This window comes from Furipterus horrens, unplaced genomic scaffold, assembly GCF_987537825.1.
Source record: "Furipterus horrens unplaced genomic scaffold, mFurHor1.1.pri manual_scaffold_4, whole genome shotgun sequence".
Taxonomy (NCBI): domain Eukaryota; kingdom Metazoa; phylum Chordata; class Mammalia; order Chiroptera; family Furipteridae; genus Furipterus; species Furipterus horrens.
This window is the reverse complement of record NW_028327174.1, coordinates 6,175,688-6,183,167: the sequence shown is the minus strand read 5'-3', so window position 1 is coordinate 6,183,167 and position 7,480 is coordinate 6,175,688.

Below are 7,480 nucleotides of genomic sequence, written 5' to 3'. Positions count from 1 at the left end.
AAAGCAGCGAAGACCTTTCAAAAGATGAAGGAGCAGTGTGAGGAGCACGAAAGGAGGGAAGGGGGCAGGAGGTTAAGCGGGACAGGCGAGGAGGGAATCGCTGGAGTCAGCGGGCAGATGAGGCTCCTGGACGCGGGGCGGAGGCAGGCGGGGCAGAGGAATGTGGAGCGGAGAGATGACAGGGCAGGTAGGGGGCAAAGTCACCACAGGAGTGACACCGATCGAGAGAACAAAGGCAGAGACCGAATCAGGTATTGGCTGTTCGGTAACATGAACATGTTACAGTAAATGAAAGCCAAAATTAATGTTTGATTTTACAGTGTTTGAACCATATGCTTTAAACAGCCCACAAACTTGATCCATTTGTCTGATTATGTGGGAGGATCAGCCCCAGTGAGGACAGAGTGGAAGGATTTGGTTCTGGCCTGGATTTCATGCCTTGAAACACCTCTTAAGAAAGCAGCAATAAAACAAGGGCCCTTGCTGGGCAGGCTGAGCCTGGTGAGTGTGTCACACACCCCAGGTGCGGGCAGGGTCCTGGGCCTGCAGAGGATGGCCACATGGTGTGGGCAGGGCTTGCAGACCCCTGAACTGGGCCTTCTATTCCACCAGAGGCCATTGTGGGAGTATTTGTCATCAAGGTGCTAAAACAGCCCGCTCATCATGTGGCTCAGTGCGGAAGGAAGCAGATGTCACCCTGACTGCCCAGGGAACAAGGGCCCTTAGGAATCAAACTGTCCACGCTGACTCTCCGTGGCCTCCGGTGCTGTCTGGGGGAACATCTGTGCGGTACTGCCCCCCCAACAGTATCCCAGCACTGGGCGTATGTCCGCCCGGCGCCTCTCGCCGCCCGCACAACCAGGAAACAGCACACTGTCTCTGGATCTGGCTGAAATACCCTGTGTGACTTGGGAGCAGGGAACTTCCAGAGAAAATAGATTTCCCGTTGGACCAGTCCAGTTTCCCTCACTGCCTGCTGAGGCTCGCTGCATTTCAAAGCTCTGGCACCTGCCCCTACCCACCCACTTTTAGATGGCCTTAGGGGGATCTAAGGCCTGGTGCTTCTCAAAATAAATGTGCGTGTGAATTGTCCAGGGAGTGTGTTAAAATGCAGGTCCTGATCCAATTCTGCAAGGGCAAAGAACTTGACAGTGAGCTAAACAGCTACAGAAACTGAATTGGATCCCTTTTCTAGGGCATCTTTCTTTGTTGTTAACACATGAGTTGCTTTGGCTGTGGGACAGACAGACATGATTCAGAACTGTCATTATGACATCATATTTGACTGCCCAGGTGACTTATATTTCAGCATCTTCGTCTCCATCAAGAATCGGGAAATTTTAGGGTGAGAGGCATTCAGGTGAAGTATAAACAGAGATTTCCTAATAGTAATTCGTGTAAACATGAGCAGAGGTTATTGAAGAAGTTGTGAAAGCTTTCTCAGGAAATCTTTAGGCATAAAACTGGTTTCCATCAGGTCTAGGCTTGCTCGGAGATAGGGGAATGGCCCATGTGACCTCATCAGGCCTGCCCTAGCCCTGTCCGCACAGATGGCATGGGGGGCAGATTGGCACGGTGAAAATACTTGCCGTTTATCTTGTCTCAAGTCAACGCATCAGCCTCTCTGTAACAAGGCAAGGGCGTGAGGAAAACACCGTGGCAGTTCTCTCAAATACTGCTCAGTTCCTCCACTTCTCCCCACTAGCACAGCCACGCCAGCAACAGCTCTCTCTCTTCAGCAACTGAATTAGCCTCCACACCTTTCTCCCTGCGTGCCCTCTTGTTCCCGCTCCTTTCTCCACATGGATGCCAGAACAGTCTCTGTAAAACATGAATCTGATCCCATCACTCCCCTGCCTGGTGCACTTAAATTAAAATACAAAGTCCTAACGTGGCCCTGTGAGGTCTGGCCCCTGACTCCCTCTCAGTCCTCTCTGGTGCCTCTCCCCCCCTTGCCTTCATGCCCCTGGCCCACTGGCCATCTCTCTGCCTCCAGATGGCCAAGGACTTGTCCACAGTCCTCCGCACCTGCTGTTCCCTCTACCTGGAATGCATATCCCCCATTCTTCACCTGGCCAACTTCTGTGCATCTCCAGGTCTTGGTTTATATGTTACTCTCACATCGTTCTTTTCTGGCCCCTGATCTAAAATAATCCTCCCCATTAGAGTCGTGGTTGCCAGTGCTTTTCCCAAATAGCACACAGATGATGGCGCTAGACTGATTTGTTTGACCAATAGACTGGAAGCCCCCTGGGGGCAGGGGTCATCTGTTTTGTAAACGTGTGTGCCCTGTATCCAGCTCTGTGCATGACATGCAGGGGCTCAATAAATGAATGATCAAGTGAAACCTGCCTCATGTCACCTATATCATTCATTCTGTAACCCTGATGTCCCCATCCTTATAGACCCATAGGTGCCAACAGGTGATATGAACACTGATGCCCAAGTTATAGTAGCTTTTCTCCACCTGCCTTCAAAATCTCCAGTTACTTCTGAGGGTCCAAGACCAGGAGGCTGGTATTTCTTGTGTATTTAAGTACCGGTCTGCTTATGTCTCCTACTCTGTTCACGTTTGGTTGCCCCAAACATTCTCAGGCTGACATCTTTCCTGACGCTGTGGATCCACTGTGCATTGCATCTGTCTGCTGGTGAGATAGCCTGATCCTTCGGGAAACCCAATCTGCCCTGAGGTCCACGTGGCAAGGCGGTTAGGGAAGGGGTGGAGTGGAGAATGGCCTGCACCCAATTCTGAGTAGCTCTTGTCCCTGGGTCCCAGAGAGGCACTACTTGGGGCCAATGTCCCTCACAGTCTCCCACAATCATAGCTTGTTTCGTTGTCACCAGAACCATCAACAGGACAGGGGATGTCACCTTCCCCTACATCTCCCTATTGCCCCTTTCCCCTTCAGCTGAAAAGAAGCACCCCTCTACCTGTTCATTTGTGCAATAGATACCACCTAGGGTCCCAGGGGATGTGCCCCCATTTGTACAGTCTGGGCTCAGCTGGAACTAATTCATTACATCAACAGATATTTACAAAGCACCTCCTAGGGACCAGACACAGTCAGCCAGGGTGTCCTTCTCTCTTGGCTCTGCCCTCTCTCTGCATCGTGCCCTGCTCGGTGCCTCGTCTGAAATGCCTCTCACTTCTCTCCCAGGCCACAGACTCAGAACTGGTCTCCCTGCCTCCTCGCAGACCCCCTCTAATCAGCCTCTGCGGACTGCCAGAGAAACCTTAGTAACATGCAAAGCAGATGACATCAGGCTTCTGTTGAAAAGCCTTCAGGGACTCCCTGTGGCTTTCACACTAGAGTTCAAACTCCTCAGTTCCGCACTAAAGACATTTTGTGATCTGACTGCTGCCTGTTTGTTCAGTCAAGACTCCCATCTCTACCCCAATGAGTCATGTTCTCAGACCTCTGGGTCTTCCCATTCTGTTCCTTCTGCCTGGAACACCTTTCTCTCACTTCTTTTGTCCAATAGGACTTTCTGAGATGATGGAAATGTTCTGTATTTGTCTGATGTGGTCGCCTCTAGCCACATGTGCCTATTAAGTGCTTACAGTGTGACTAGTGGGAATGAATAGCCTTATGTGGCAAGTGGCTGCCTACCTACTGGGCAGTGAGGACCCAGACAACTGCTACTCACTTTGAAATGCTTCTCTCAGGGTTCAAGTTCTCCACTGGGGCGCCATCCCAACTTGGTGACTGATACAGATGCCCCTCCTTTACATTCCTGTAGCATCCTGGCTCTGCTTCTATCCTGAGATGCGGAACCCTGCACCAGAGCCAGTAGTTCACTGACCTGCCTCCCCTGCTGAATATTTTTGAGGACAGGAAAGAGTTCACCCAGTAAATGGTTTACGCCTGAATACACTGGTGTGCTGGGAGAGGTTTGACAACTGGCTCTCCAGTGAGAAGCTCTAATTTGTTGTGTTGGCCAGTTCTGTGATGTAAATATTTCTACCACATGTCTAGAGAATGGGAATGCAAGCCACAGAATGGGAGAAAATATTTGTGAAAGGAATAGCTGATAAGGGGCTGTTATTCAAAATCTGCAAAGAACTCTTAGAACTCAACAATAAGAAAATGAACAACCCAACTAAAAAATGGGCAAAAGGCTTGAACAGACACCTTCTGAAGATGTAAGATTGCAAGTAAGCACATGAAAAGACGTTCACCATCGTATGTCATTGGGAAATGCAGATCAAAACAATGAGATGCCACTACGCATCTCTCAGAAAATCCAAGATCCTAAACACTGACAGCATCAAGTGTTGGCAACAGGAGCTCCCATTCGCTGCTGGTGGGAATGCAAAACAGAACTGCCACTGCGGAAGCCAGTGTGGCCGGTTCTCACAAAACTAAGCACAGTCACAACAGACGGTCCAGCAATTGTGCTCCTTGCCATTTACCTAAAAGAGCTGAAAACTTATGTCCACATAAGAACCCACACAGGAATGTTCTTGGCTGCTTATTCATGATTGCCAAAACTTGGAGGTAACCGAGAAGTCCTTCAGTCAGTGAATGAATAAACAAACTGGGACATCCAGACAGTGGACTGTCATTCAGTACTAAAACAAACGAGCTAGCAAGCCATGAAAAGACATAGAGGAACCCTAAATGCACGTCACAAGACAATCTAAAAAGGCTGCACACCATCTGATTCCAACTATATGACATTCTGGAGAAGACGAAACTAAAGAGACAGTGTAAAGGTCAAAGGTTGCCGAGCATGAGGGGAGAAAAAAGAACAGGTGACACACGGAGGATTTTTAGGGCAGTGAAACTATTCTCTGTGACAACATAATGGTGGCCACGTGTCACTATACATTTGTCAAAACCCATAGAATGTACACCACCAAGAATGAACACTGGTGTAAACAATGGACTTTGGGTGATAATAATGTGTTGATGTAAGTTCATCAGTTTTCAACGAATGAATCACCAGTGGGAAGTGTTGATAATGTGGGAGGTTATGCTCGTTGGGGGTCAGGGAGTATAAGGAAAAACCTTAATCATCTGCTCAAGTTTGCTCTGAACCTAAAACCTAAAACTACTCTAAAAAAAAATTGTCTATTAAAAAAAAAAAAAAAAAAAAAAAACTCCCACCATGGCTGATTTCAAGCCACCAACATGACATTGCTGAACTCAGAGTGGGGAAGAGAGGTGCACAGTTGGCGCTCAGGAATAGGGAGGAACCAGCTCCAGCATACCACTGGCATGAATGAATGAATGAATGAATGAAGTGAGCTAGACACTAGGAATGTAAGAGAAGCCTTTGGGTTTATTAGGAAAAAGTCCATACAGACCTGCAAGAAGCTGGCCACACAGCTGCAGGTCCGATTTCAGTTCCAGCCCAGGTATAAAGGACCAAGGAGACATATCTTTGACTTATTCAGGAAGAGGGTTTCCTGTGGGTCCTTTACCTTTAATATGAAGCCTTGTCCAGGCACCTACTGAGGACCCCACTCAGACTAGTGTAAAGTGAGTGAGGCCATGAGGACAAGAGTATCAGTCAGGAGGCATTTGCCTGCAAGAAAATGGAACCCTGACCGAAGTGTCCTACACAGGGGTTAATGCTGTCCCACACAGGAAGTCCAGAAGGAGGGCAGCTCCTGGCTTGCTGAGTTCAGTGGCTCAGCAATACCTTCCTCTGTGTCAGCGGTGTCTCAGTGGCTGTTGCTGTGCCAGACGTCACATGCAGACTGACAATGTCCAGTGAAGAAGAGGTACATCCCCTCCCAATTTTAATCACTAAGAAAAACCTTTCCCAGGAGTCCTTCCGCAGCCATTCCTTCAGATCCCGTTGGCAATGACTAGATCACATGCCATTCCTAAGCCAACCATTTCCGAGAGAATAAGACCACTCTATTGGCTTAGACCAACTGGTGGGGCACTACAGGAGACAGAACCTGGGAACCCAGGCACAGTCCTGCCCACAAGAAGGAAGTGGTGAGGGCAGGGTGCTGGTGGGCAATGGCTGTCAAGACCCGGCCTATAGGGAATATTAGAAGATTCACATATTAAGTGACCAGGTCACTCCCTAAACATCTCTTGAGATAGTTCAGGAACAAAATGACAGTGTGAGGGAGCACAGCTTTCCAGCTTTCCCCTTCTAAGTCGAAATGCCTACATGGACACACACACACACACGTGCATGCGAGCACTTCCATCAGCCCTCCTCTGTGGATTTCTACATGCAGATTAAGCCAGCCTGTCAATGGAGACAGATTCCATGCTATTCACAGAAACCAGAACTGTACATAATGAGGCTCTGTTTCTGCTGTGGGGACAGAGGTCCCAGCCAGCTGGATCTGGGTCAAGTCCCAGGAACTCACGGGTCCCAGCATGAATTTCCCCTACACAGGTTCTTCCTAGTATGGCTCTACCCAGGACCATTTGTGGACACATTCTGATGTGGGCAATCCCATTTCAACAGGTCTGAATTCTCCAGGGTGGGCAGCGTCTGGTGCCTCCCTCCCCCCCCGCTCTGACCTGGTTATTGAGAGTTGCTAGGTAACTGCTAGGCAGCCTTTCCCTCCCACGCTGAAGGAGGGTTGGTTACCATGGCAAGTCCAGATGAGATGGGGGTGCAGGGGAAAGGGGATGCTGGCCAGGGGTTCTGCAGCTTGGATTCTGCCTCACTCCCTCTGGGCCTCTAGACCTTAGGGAAGTCTCTTCATCCCTCTGGGCCTCAGTTCCTTACTAGTAAAATGGAGAGGCTGGGTCTCTTCTTGCTCTAAACCGCTCATGTATGCAACCAGCACAAACTAAACAAATAATGACCCTCAGACTCCTCGTGGGTCAGAATGACTCAAGTGGGTGTGGAAAAGGAATGGATTGAGTTATTGGCTTTAAAATAAAACAGAGAACCTAGCAAGCCCATGCCTCCATGGAGATTCTCCCTTCTTTCTGTTGGCAGACATTTAGCTTCTGGAATGATATTCACAAGTCCCTGGGACTCCCTAGGTCCTTTTCCAAATCTAGCCTTCTTAAGGAAGTCCCCTTAAGGTTATGTCACGTTAGGGTCCCAGGCTTGCTAAAGTGTGGTGTCCTATCCAACAGGGTCTGCTGGTTCCTGGGCTCTAACGGTCTTTCTGTTTCTGCTGGAGCCACATCGCTGCGGCCAACCCTGACTCCTTCGGTACAGAGCTCTGCACAAGCCTCTGGGGTCTGCTACCGGATCTGTCTTTGTTCTGAGACCCGGCCCCACCTTCTGCTCTGGTTCCTGTAAGGAGATCGCTGTCCAAGCCCAGTTGCTGGGGCCTCTGCAGGCCCCAGTTCCTCCCCTCCTCTGTCTTGTCCATGCCAAGCACCTTCCCAGGATCCAGATTCCTCCTTCTGAAGCTTCCTAACGCTGGCTGCCACCCTGCCCGTCTGCGTGCCTGAATCTCCAAGTTCTGCAGGCCGCTGCACCCTCCCCATCTGCGCTGCATCCACAGTGGCCTTGTGCTGGGGCCCCTGACGCTGCCGGCAGC